The sequence below is a fragment of the Eptatretus burgeri genome, chromosome 14, assembly GCF_056783735.1.
Source record: "Eptatretus burgeri isolate ZD-2024b chromosome 14, Ebu_testis_v1, whole genome shotgun sequence".
Lineage (NCBI taxonomy): Eukaryota > Metazoa > Chordata > Myxini > Myxiniformes > Myxinidae > Eptatretus > Eptatretus burgeri.
The window spans coordinates 45,594,891-45,607,096 of NC_140974.1; the positions used below are offsets into that span (position 1 = coordinate 45,594,891).

Genomic DNA, 12,206 nt, shown 5'->3' on the forward strand with positions numbered 1-12,206 from the left:
CAGACCCATTCACCTTGATTTGGGGTAAAGTATCTACCTCTGCGACATCGGTCTGTGTACTCTTTTACCCGTTGCTGCTTTTCTAGAATAGCACTTGCTAGTCCTGTGTTAGCTGTTAATGTCTGGATTGGTTTCAGAGCTTCCAGCGCATATCGGAGTTTACGACCTATCATCATTTCAACTGGGGTACTCTGCGTTGGTGCATGTGGTGTTCAGCGGTAAGTCTATAGGATGGTTCGAACTGCATCCTTGAATGTCTTTCCATCTGTAAATTGAGTGGTGAGATTTTCCTTGATCACATGGTTTAACCTTTCTACTTCCCTGTTGCATTGCGGTTGTAGCGGACTGTGCGACGATGCTCTATCCCGGCATGCTCCAAGAGCGTTTCAAACTCGTATGAGACGAATGATAACTTCAGGTAGTCTCCATCTAGCAAAGAGCTCCATGAGAATGTTGATGATAGTCCTGGACATCACGACTGAGGTTGCAGCAATTTCTGACCACTTTGAATGCAGGTCATGGACTACAACAAGGAATCTTTGGTTGGAGGGAGCAATGTTTACTTCACCAAAGATGTCAACTTGAGTCTGGCTCCATGGTTTCCCTGGCCAAGGTATGGGTTGGAGCAGTGGTTGCATTGGTTTTGAAGATTTCTCACTTACTGCACATGCTTCACAGTCCCTGATGTGCGCTTCAATACATCAGTCAATACCTGACAACCACACCGAATCTCGACATCGTTGTTTTGTCCGAACGATGCCCGGATGATACTTGTGAGCCATATTCACAACATTCCTCTGAAGAGTGCTGGTAATTACAGCACATAACCCTCTGGATACACAACAGTCGTTGAACACAGAATGTTCATCCTTGAGTCTGAAGTTTGGGTGTTGGTGCTTGACGAGGCCAACCATTTTGGATGAAATGGCAGACTTTCTTTGTGGTATGCCTGGTGTTGGCTTAATGGTAAGGGTGGCGGACTTTGGATCCTAGTGTCCTGAGTTGAAATCCCGCTCAGCTGTTGAAGTAATACCAGGTGGGGTTAACTCAGCCTGTCATCCTTCCGAGGTCGGCAAAATGAGTGCCAGCTTGCTGGTATACTGTGTCGGAGTGGCGACCCGTCCAGGATTGTGCCCAATAGCCAAGGAGACTGCTTAGGCAGCACCAACGCTCTGCACAGAGTATGGTCCCAATCTCCTCTCCTCCTTTGGAGTAGGGTCCTCTGTTGAAGAATTCTGTAACTTTGCTGCTGTTACAAAATTGTCCAAGTGTATTTACATAACATTTCAGTCTTCAGTGGTTGTTGGTACATCTGGGTTACTGTTGTCGACAAGTCTACTGAGCACATCTGCAATTTGATTCTTGGATCCTGTCACATACTGGACATCAAAGTTGTATTGATGAAGTCTATCAGACCATCTGTAGATGCGCAATGGCTTCTGACCATATCCCATCATAGCAAGTAGCGTCATGAGAGCCTGGTGATCTGTCCGTAGTGTGAATTTCCTCCTGAAGAGAAACACATTCCAGTACTCACACGCAAAGAAGAGGGTTTCACGTTCCCCTGTGGAGTACTTTAGGTCAGTCTCAAACAGTGTTTTTGATGCATAGGCAACAGGTCGTTCCACTCCGTTTGACACTTGAGAAAGTACAGCACCCAATGCAATTCCTGAGGGGTCAGTCGTGACAATCATTGGTGCATTGGGGTCAAAGTGTGCAAGGATTGAGGCACTTGTAATCCTTCTTTTCAAACTCTGAAAGGCTTACGCCTGTTCGTTGGAGCATTTCCATGGGGGTGTCTTTATGTAATAATGTGTGAAGTGGTTCAGCCACATCAGCATAGTTTTCAAAAAAGTTGAGGTAGAAGTTAGCTGCAGCAAGAAACAAGGCAAGTTCTGATGCGTTATTTGCCTCTGGAAGACCATTGATGGCCTTCACATTGGAGTTCAGTGTTTGAACACATACCGAAGACACATGGTAACCCAGGAAATCAATCTTGTCTCAGTTGGACTGGTACTTGTCATGGTTAAGAGTAATGTTACTCCAGCAAGTCTGGTCATCACAGCATTAAGCCTCTGGTCATGTTCTGCTTTATTGGGACCATGTATGACAATGTCGTTGAGAAGACGAATGCATCCCTTGATTCCAGACAGAACTGTTGCCAGTATTTTCTGGAATGTGCTCGGTGCACAGCTTAACCCATATGGCATGTGGCGATACTGAAAAACTCCGTCATGGGTTTTAAAGGCCATCAGGTACTTGCTGCCTACTGCTATCGGGACTTCAAGATACAGTAGCTCCAGCGCATGTCGAGCTTTGTAAACACTGTCGACACTTTGTAAACAAGGTCACAATAAAGCAGAACATGACCAGAGGCTTAATGCTGTGATGACCAAACTAGCTGAGAATAACATTTCTCTTAACCATGACAAGTACCAGTCCAACTGAGACAAGATTGATTTCCTGGGTTACCATGTGTCTTCAGTATGTGTTCATTCACTGAACTCCAATGTGAGTGGTGGAACTCTGCTGTCAGCTCTTCGATTGTTGGTAGCGGATATTTATTCAGGATTATGGCTTTATTTGCAGCTTTAAGGTCCACACACAGTCGAATTTCACTTGATTTCCAATGTGCCACAACCAGGTTTGAGATCCATGGTGATGAATCCATTGGTTCAATGATCCTTTGTTCCTGTAGAGGTTTCAGTTCAGCTGATACGTCCTCTCTGACAGAAAACGGAAGTCGTCGGAGACGTTGCGACACCGGTCTCACTGTGGGATGAACTCGTGGTTTGCGCACAACATTTGCAATTTTTTCAAAACCGCTCAGTGCAGATGGGATTGAGCTGACGACGTCAATGGTTTTTGAATCAGCGAACCATCTCTCTGGATTCTGAATCCAAGTCGATCGAAGAGATCTACGCCCATAAGATGAGATCCACTTTTGGTGACGTAGAATGGGAAACTGGTTACTTTGGTTGAGTCACACTAAACTGGCAAATCCACTATTTCTGTCACTGCAATTTCCGTGTTATCACATGTTGATAATCTGCAGTCAGATTTACGAAGTGGACAATCTGTGAAATGCTTGCTGTACAGCGATTTGCTCAGAATAGAAACTTTTGCTCCAATATCTATAACAAGTGTCACTGGGGTCTCGGCCAGGTGAACACAGCAGGTTTTAAACAGTGTTGTTGTACCGTTTAGGGAGTTAATGGAGAAAAATGAGTGTTTCTGACTTTTCTGAATCATCAATCTGCCTGACACGTGCTTTCCCAACAGATTTACACATTTTGCCAAAGTGATTCAATCTTGAGCAAACTCTGCAGGTCTGCCCAATGGCAGGACACATTTCACTCCCTGTTTGTGGGTGACGTATATCCACAGTTCCCACAAACTGGACTATTGGACTGGGCCTGAACTTGTTCATGTGATTTAAATCTCCCCCGAAAAAATCCATCCTGTCCTTTATTTCTGACAGTCTGGACAATTTCTGCAGTGTACTGTGGACTTGTCTGAGCACCTGTGTTTTCAGGTGTCTGCATAGATTTACACTTATTAATAACTTGCTCCATCTGAGTGGCTAATGTACAAGCTCTCTCGAATGTCAGTGTATCTGGTTCCTTCAAAAGATGCTCACGTACTCGAGGAATCGATGCTTTCTCCATTAACTGATCTCGAATGAATTCGTTCTTGAGAGCTCCAAAGTTACACCGAGCTACGAGTTCACGTAATGCCGTGATGTACTCATGAGTTGTTTCCCCTGATCTCTGCCCACGTTGACGGAATCTGTACCTTTCTATCATCATGTTTTGTTTTGGTCCAAAATACATCTCCAACATGATAACAGCAGCATCATAGTTATCGGTAGGATCCAGCGTTGCAAATATCCGTTGGCCCTCTTGTCCCAAGCAATGGATGAGAATAGCTTTTCGAGTGGTCGTCACTCTCTCATCGTTGAGGCCATTTGCAACAAGTTACAGTACATCTGAAAGCCATTGTACCATGGCTTCCACAGGACCGGCGGTTCTCCTGGCGTTGACAAAAGGGTTGGTGGGGGTGGGAATGTTAATCCCGCCAACCTCGTTGCCAAAATGTTGTATCCCCACGGAGAGACCACACGAACACAAGGGACCAGGGTTAGCACGTCTCATGTATTGCACCCAACATGGCAGATTCTCAATCCCCGGTGGCCAGGTAACATGACCTGTGATCCGCTGGTGTATCATGTGACTATGCAAACACATCAGTTACCAAGGCAAATTATGAACAGTGTCAGAAAAAGCAATGGCGTTCAAATACTTGCCAAGTTGTTTTCATTCGGCTAAAATCATGAAAAATCATGAAGGGTAATAATAACCGAAAACAGAAGAATTTATTGCAATTCCACAAAGCACAAGGTTAACGTGGAGATAGGTACAGTACAGTACACACTGCGTGTCTCAGTTACTCCATACACAAAAGCCACCGTCAGTTTTCCTCACCTTTCCCCCTCCTCAGTGACTTGGAAGCTGCAGGTAACAAGGAGGTTGCAAACACCACATTCTTTTCTTATCTTTCTTTGCTGTTCTAAATTTCTTTGAGATGATTCTGATGGCAAGATGATTCTGATGGTGCCTGTTTTGTTCGCATAATTGAGATTGTATAACGTTAGGATCGGAGTAACTCTGCACTGTGTCTCCTTTGTTTGTACATAACTGTTTTTCTTTTGCTGCACTTCACCAATCCTTGCTTTCCCCTGCTGTACTTATGGTGCTGTGTATTAAAACCTTTGCTTCTTGTTCCACATGCCTTTCCTGGCCCTTGCTATAAATAAGTTACTATTATTGTTAACGTACCCAGTTCATCGTGTCTTTTGCTCCATTGGTCAAGCGTCGTCCACACATAGTGTAGCTGGGAAGTTTCACCCCACTGATTGGCTCTTGTTAGCCAGTACGTACTTGACAGCTAAGCTCAGCTGCACTTGATCAGATAAATTAACGCAAGTACACATCGAGGGCACGAAACTCACTTGGTGCAGTCAATCCACCGGAAACGGTAACAAGCGAAGTTGTGACACCCTGCGAAGATTGGCAGTACCAATCGGCCTTCATGGCTGCTTAACAACCTGCCGGAGTGCAGAGTTGTCCATGCTCAGTGGCCTTAGGACCGGATGTTTTGGAGGAACTCGAGCGCTTCCTCTCATGGTGAAACTCGAACCCCAAATCCATAACAATATGCTTTCAGAAGCCTTTCTCCATCGGCATGAGGTTATAATGACCCCTTTATTGCCCTATTTTCATATTGTGCTCACTCTTCTGGAACAAATTCTTATCCTTGTAAGAGATATGATAGTACTGATATTCTATTTTTTTTTATTATTAGCCCATCCCACGCACAACAGGAGATGGGGTTTTGCAATCGTGTGTGTGTGTCCAGGCCGTAACTTTTTTACCAATTGAGTTTTCATCATCAAATTTTCAACAAAGCTTTATGATGAGAATAATGAGAAGACAAATTAAGAGTTTGGTCAAAAAGTCAAAAGGTACTGTTTTGCATACAGAACAATATGTCCAAATACAAAGCGGATGGGCTTTACATTTTCAGATGCTTTCTAGTTGTTGTGTTTTTTGGTCAAGGCTCGTGGAAGAGCTAGAACACAGAACAGAAAGACCAGCAGGAGATGGGGGGAAATGCCATCAGCAGGGTGGAGGGGGAAAATCGATGGACACGGACAAACAAGGGATGCGAGTAACGCAAGTGTGGACAAGATGGATACTGAAGCAACATTTTGGAGGGGTGAGGATTGGTTTAACAGGTGTCGAAAATATCATGGACAAACAACTTGATATGGTGGTGAACAGCTGTCTTGAAGACCTGGAAGGAAGAATGAGATTGAAGAGAGTGTGGAAGGTGGTTCCACAGGTGGGAAAAACGAGGAACAATTGATTGGAGGTGAGGAATGGTTCTGCATTTCGGCAGTTTCACCAGTAGGGGTTGCTGGTGGACCACATGCATCCTGCAGACACTTGGGTCAGGGAGCAGGTGGAGAGGCAAGGCACGGAGATGGTATGGGGAGGCAAGGCATGGAGATGGCACAGGGAAAGTGGAACAGCAGGGAGCATCAAAGAAGACCCAACAAGCTTTTACTCGTATTTGCGCTCAAATCAGTGTGAAAAATGCAGTCGTTCCATTCAAGAACAGCAATGATGAGGTTATCCCCCCTGGTCAACAGACACCTGAAGACCTGAACAACTTATTTGCATCGGTATTTACCAAGGAGAACAATGAAGTACCGCAGCCGAGGACCTTTTACAGTAGACTTGAAAATGAACCTGAATGGCACTGTAATTGATAAACATTGTGAAGAAAAAAACTGTCAAAGCTGGACCCTGATAAGGCAGCAGGTCCAGATGATACACCCCCAAAATCCTGAAGGAGTTAGTGGAAAAACTATGCAGACTGCTGATTGCTTTTTATCAGAAATCATTGAAAGAGGGATCTGTACCTGAGGCCTGGAGATGAGCCCATTTCATCCTTATCTTCAAAAAAGAGATCGAGATCAAAACCAGAGAATTGTCGACCAATCAATTTGACATCAGTTGGCTGTAAAGTCTTGGAAAGCATCACATGAGACCAAATTACAGAGCACCTTATCATTATTATTATTATTGTTATTATTATTATTATTATTCTTTAACAACCACAATTATTCCCACGTTCTTGTGGGGTTAGCCAGGGGAGCTTGGCCCAAGTCTTTCACAAACAGACTGGCCAGAACTGACGTTCAACTATGGTTTGGCAAGAATTTGGAATTTGGTCATGGTTCCAGCGATAGATAGCTCACCTACTCTTCACAAAGGACACCATGGGATCTTTAATGTCCACCAACTAATACCGGTAGATGGGACGCCCAGTTTAGCGTCCATCCGAGCAACGGCACACACATCAATGAATCACACTGCCTGTGAAACACCAGGATGGCAGTTTATATAGCTGGGTTGGGATTTAAACCCAGGTCAGACAGCTTAGAGCCAAGTATGTGTAACTCTTGGCCATCCTGTCAGCCAAGTAACAGAGGACCTTAAAAAGCATAAATTGATTGGAGAGACGGCGCAGCACGGGTTCAGAAAAAGAAAGTCACGTGCAACAATTTGTTTGAACATCGAGGTAACTTAACCAACCATGTAGATGAAATCACCCCTGTGGATGTAGTGTATGTGGACATGGCTAAGACCTTCGATACCGTGCTGCACAAACATCTTCTCACCAAAATTAAAGCACATGGGATCCATGGCACGCCCCTGAATTGCATTAAGCCATGGCTATCTGGCCATAAGCAAAGAGTGTTAACACAAGGTGTCAATTTAAATTGGACAGATCAAGCTCTATTGTTCAGGGCTCTGTCTTAGGGCCGCTGTGCTTTCTGATGTGTATGAATGACTGAGATGACAACGTACATCACGAGACTGTGGTCAGCAAATTTGCTGATGACACCAAAATATCACATGATGTGTCCAGTCAAATGAGAATTCGTAATCTGAGGCCTGGTTCAAAAATTGGGGAATTAAATTTAATACAAGTAAATGTAGTGTAATGCACATTGGATGACACAATCCGCACTGTAATTACGAGATGGGAAACCGCCGGATAAAAGAGTTGAAAGAAGAAAAACATCGAGGAGTGCTAGTTCACCAGTCACTTAAAACCTCTTCGCAATGTACATCAGCAGCCAAGAAGGTCAACGGGGTCCTTGGTTTGATTGAAATAAAATAAACTTCTCATGCAAAACTAGAAAAGTTGTGTTGCGGGTGTACAAATCCTTGGTCCATCAGGACTACTGTATGCAAGGATTTGGAGCACCCACCTGGAGAAGGAACAAACAGGTACTTGAAAAAGTTCAAGCCAGGGCCACCAAACCCATCACAAGCATCAGAGAACAACCATATGAAAGCAGACTGAAGAGGCTCCACCTGACAACATGACATTGTCGAAGGAGACGTGGTGATCTCCAAACTTACAGCATCTTTCTTCAATGTAAAAGAAGGAACTTTCTTCGAAAGAATAGAATATGTGGGAACAAGAGGTCACTCATTGAAACAACAAGAAAAAAAAAACAGCAGGCATGTTTAGATGTCAGGAGATACTTCTTTAGTCATGGAGTAGTGGATGACTGCAATACGTTATCAGATAATGCAGTGACTGCAAAACCAGTGCTATCCTTCAGGAAAGAGCTATCAAAGCACATGGGTTTATAATGGGGTACAAGTATCCTTCTTAACCCTACCATGCACCATCTTCTACCTGACAAGAGGATTCAGAAGATTAGCATGTGGTACTTCAAGGTGATTCAAGGAAGGTTGACCCTCGATGCTTGGTGGCGTAATGGTTAAAATGTCTGCTCTGAGTCTGGAAAGTCAGTGGTTCAACCCTCACCTGAGTCATTTTATAAACTTCAAAAATGTTATGTGCTGCTTCCTTGCTTGATGTTCACCATTGAAGAAGATAGAGCATGACCAAACAACCATAAGTTGATGATACCTAATGGGCCTAATGGCCTCCTTCTGCATTGAGGTTCCTTATATAAGGGATCACATAAAACAACTTGGCAGTTTTTTCATGCCCTTTTGGGTACAGGTTATTTTACCCGATGATTCGAGCCTTGTATGACCATTTGTGAACTCGGCCAGCAGGAGGTGGAACATCCTCGGAAGGTAAACCATCACTGTCAGTTCGATTGCAGCACAAAAATGAGCAGGGCGATGGATCCGTGCGGTGGTGGCGATACATGCGGTATCGACGATACATGTGCACAAAGATCTCAACTCGTTACTATGGCGACAGAGCATTTGAAGTAGCTGCTCCAACTCTCAAGAATTCACTCCCTCTACACGTCCGTCAAGCAGCCAGTCTACACATTTTAAAAAAAACGGTGATCTCTCCGATATCCTCCCCAGCATCCAGTCCCTACAAGTGCTGAAAAGTGAGGGGGCCAGTACACACCCCTGCCGAATTCCAAGAACAAGTGGAAATAAATCAGAGATGGAACCACCACACTTCACAGCACACGTGGTGCCAGAGTATAATTCAGACATCAGATTGGTCAGTTTAAGTGGCAACCCACGAAGACCAAGAATCCTCCAGAAGGCATCCATATTCACTGAATCAATGCTTTGTGGAGATCAACATTGGCTGCGAGCAGCCCATGCAGAAACTCTCGTGTGCATTCGGTGAGGACTTGAAGAGCAAGGAAACAGTCAATCGTTGACCTCTTTGGTGTAAAGCCTGACAGCTCTGGGCACTGGTGTTCAAGCAGATGGTGGCGAACCCTATCAAGAATTATCCGAGCAAAGACCCTGCCCAGCACTGAGAGCAGCGTCACCCCTCGGTAATTGTTGCATTCCTGGTGATTTTGCTTCCCTTTCCAGAAAGGGACCAAAAGGCCCCTCTTCCAGTCAGTTGGGATGATGCTGGTGCTTCAAACAGAGCACAGATCTGCTTGCAATGACATGAGTACAGCATTTCCACAAGCCTTGAGAAGTTCAGCATGGATACCACAGATCCCAGGAGCTACACCCCCTTTCAAATGGTTCACTGCAGCCTGTGTTTCCACAAACAAAGGCGGTTCACAGTTGATTGCAGAGTGAGAAAGGGATAGTTACACACCTGGCATCCAACTCAACAGCTGGTGGGTCAGCCTGGTAGAGGTACTGAAAGTAACCTTCGGACTCCTTTGTCAAGAGCCCACCACCCTCCATTCTAACTGCACCACACTGAGGGATAGGGTTGGACGAACACTATGCACAAATTCCTCTGAAAGCAGGATGAGACTCATTTGACCACAGGTGATGCTCTACCCATTCACAGATTCCTCACATATAAATTCGATAAAGTTTTGAAATATTGTGCTCTTCATCATTTTTGGCCCCATCTCTCAATGGTGAAGAATCACTTTTGAAAAATTCTCCATATCTGAATTCTGATCTTCACCAAAATGGAAATAATTCTTCCTTCTCACATACCAAACCTGTCTACCAAGTTTCGGCCGAATCCATCCACAACTTATTGAGACATCATGATATAAATCGTTTTAGCCCTATCTCTCAATGGTGAAGAATCACAAACAAACAAACAAGCAGTCATAGACTGGTACTTACGAAATCGTCAACTTGACCTCTGACCTTGTCTAATAAAAGCTGTCTCTCGAGAAGGTAGCGACGCAAAGCAGAAGTTTCTACGATGATTCTGTTCCAAACCATCAAAAATCGAATGTTTGACCTCACTGTGACCTTGACCTTTGACCGATTTTGACCAAAATCTAATCAGCACTAGCCATCACCCTCCTGAATCACGTGGTGTAATTTGACATTGGGAGCTTCCGTTCTCGAGTTATCGTGCCTTCAAACAAACACACAAACATACAAACAAACACAGAAACAGATGACGGAAGTCATCAAAATCTAAAGATTTCGTAAGTAACAAACAAGAAGACGTCATGCAGAGCACGAGACTTGCAAAATCCATAAAACAAATTTGACCTCAAAAATAATTAGTGTTTGAATTCAATGACCAAATATGCAACTCCTCTTTAAATTTCAATTCAATCGGATGAAAATTGAGGATTTTAGAAATCTCACCCAAGTTGTTAACCTTTGGCCTAAGTTGACCTTTTGACTTCAAAAACAATGGGCTTCGTCCTCATGACAAACTCGAACCCGTGGTGAAGTTTCATGAAGATCGGTTTAAATTGTGACCTGTAGGCAATTGACAGACAGACAGACAGACAGACAGACAGACAGACAGACAGACAGACAAGCCGGTAGGCGACATGGGTGGTCACTCGACTAAGGCGGCTTTGAAATATGTCGATAAGAGAACACATCAGATGGCATTTTTGCCGTTCGTTGTTCCATATAGGAACATGATGAACAACTGTCCATTCATCATTTGCGTTCGATTCCCTAACCCTACGTTAGGGAATCCCAATGCGAACGTTGGGATAAAAGCATATAGTAATATAATTGCATACTAGTCATACAGTTTTTGACGGATCAGGCTGAAATTTTTTGACAAAGAGGTTGATTATAGTGCGCATAAAAGCGCGGAAGCCGATTTTGGATTTTCGAAAAAAAGATATTTTTCGGATTTTTTTCAAAAATTTCAAAGTCCCGTTACTAGGCAACGGTGGCGTCCATAGCAACGGTGCTCAAAAACATACAACGAGATCCTGGTATGAACCTACCAGTCAAGTTTCATCAAAATCGGTTGACTCCTCTGGCCTCCAGAGCTGTCCATTACATACAAACAAACAGACAAGCGGGTAGGCTACCTGGGTGGTCGCTACATAATTGCATACTAGTCACACAGTTTTTGACTGATCGGGCTGAAATTTTTTGAGAAAGAGGTTGATTATAGTACGCATAAAAGCCTGGAAGCCGATGTTTGATTTTCGAAAAAATAATAAATAAATAAAATTTCAAAGTCCCATTGCTAGGCAACGGTGGTGTCCTTAGTAACGGTGCTCAAAAGCATACAACTAAATCCTGGTATAAACCTACCTGTCAAGTTTCATCAAAATCGGTTGACTCCTCTGGCCTCCAGAGCTATCCATTACAAACAAACAAACAAACATACAAACATACAGACAGACGGAAAAAGTGAAAATAAGGGTACTCTAGCGACCAGCAAACAGACATACAGACAGATGGAAAACCTGAGAATAAGGGTAGTCTAGCGACCACCCAACAGACAGACAGAATAACAAAATCCATTGTCGAATATACAGTACTTGAAAATTCTTCGATTTTGCAAGTTACAAACAAACAGAAAGGGGTGAAAACAAAACGTCCACCTGTGGTGCTGGAGGTAATAATAAATTATCACAGTAGTATAAGCCTGGTGTTGGCTTGGCAGTTAGGGTGGTGACTTGGGATCCGAGGGTTCTGAGTTCAAACCATGTTGGCTGCTGAATTAACCCCAGGGGGTTGACTCAGCCTGTCATCCTTCTGAGGTTGGTGAAATGAGCACCGGTGTACCTGTGATTGGGGCACTGCATCAGTGGTATAACTGTATCCCTAACCAATGATGCAATCAGCAGCCAAAAAGGCTGTACACGATGGGAACAGTAGTACAACACTTATAATACGTCCTTCGACATCAAGTGCATTTGATTTTTTTTTTTTTCGGAGATCTAAGAACGGATGTTTGAATGTTTTTGAATTCCCAAA

General features: G+C 43.8%; 1 long non-coding RNA gene across 3 annotated transcripts in view; it reads right to left on the minus strand.

Annotated features, from left to right (window-relative positions):
* Positions 1 to 4,049: 4,049 nt before the first annotated feature.
* Positions 4,050 to 12,206, minus strand: part of LOC147013079 (uncharacterized) — an 83,013-nt gene continuing 74,856 nt past the window's right edge. For all 3 annotated transcript variants that reach the window (XR_015051187.1, XR_015051185.1, XR_015051184.1), the window contains one exon: positions 4,050 to 6,007. This is a non-coding gene — a long non-coding RNA (uncharacterized LOC147013079). The remainder of the gene's footprint in view (positions 6,008 to 12,206) is intronic.